Source organism: Pygoscelis adeliae, unplaced genomic scaffold (genome assembly GCF_000699105.1).
Source record: "Pygoscelis adeliae isolate BGI_AS28 unplaced genomic scaffold, ASM69910v1 Scaffold4, whole genome shotgun sequence".
Taxonomy (NCBI): Eukaryota; Metazoa; Chordata; class Aves; order Sphenisciformes; family Spheniscidae; genus Pygoscelis; species Pygoscelis adeliae.
In genome coordinates, this window is record NW_008824986.1 from 13,906,814 (window position 1) to 13,907,193 (window position 380).

A 380-nucleotide genomic window follows, 5' to 3' on the forward strand; every position below is an offset into this window, starting at 1 on the left:
CGGACGGCGGAGAGCGGAGCGGGGAAAGAGGGGGCCACCAGTTTGTCCTCTCCTTTCCAGGAGAAGACCCCCGCTTTTAAAAAGGTAAATCCCAACCAAGAGGCTGGCTGAGACCGTGGTTTCCTGGTGGGACTGTGGGGCGGCTTTCTGCCCCCCTTCAAGTCCCCAACGAATGTTTTCAGGCAGCGCAGGAGGCAGGGAGATCCTCCGCTCCCGCTTTATAGCCAGGTTGTTAACGCCTCGCGGAGGTTTACTCACACTCAAACGGTTAATTAAGAAAACATTAAGGGTCCAGCTTAAACCAACAAAAGCCAGGCAGCTCCGAGCTGGGTTCCTACTTGCCACACGGCGGCTGCGAGACCCCCTCCCCCCCGGGGGGC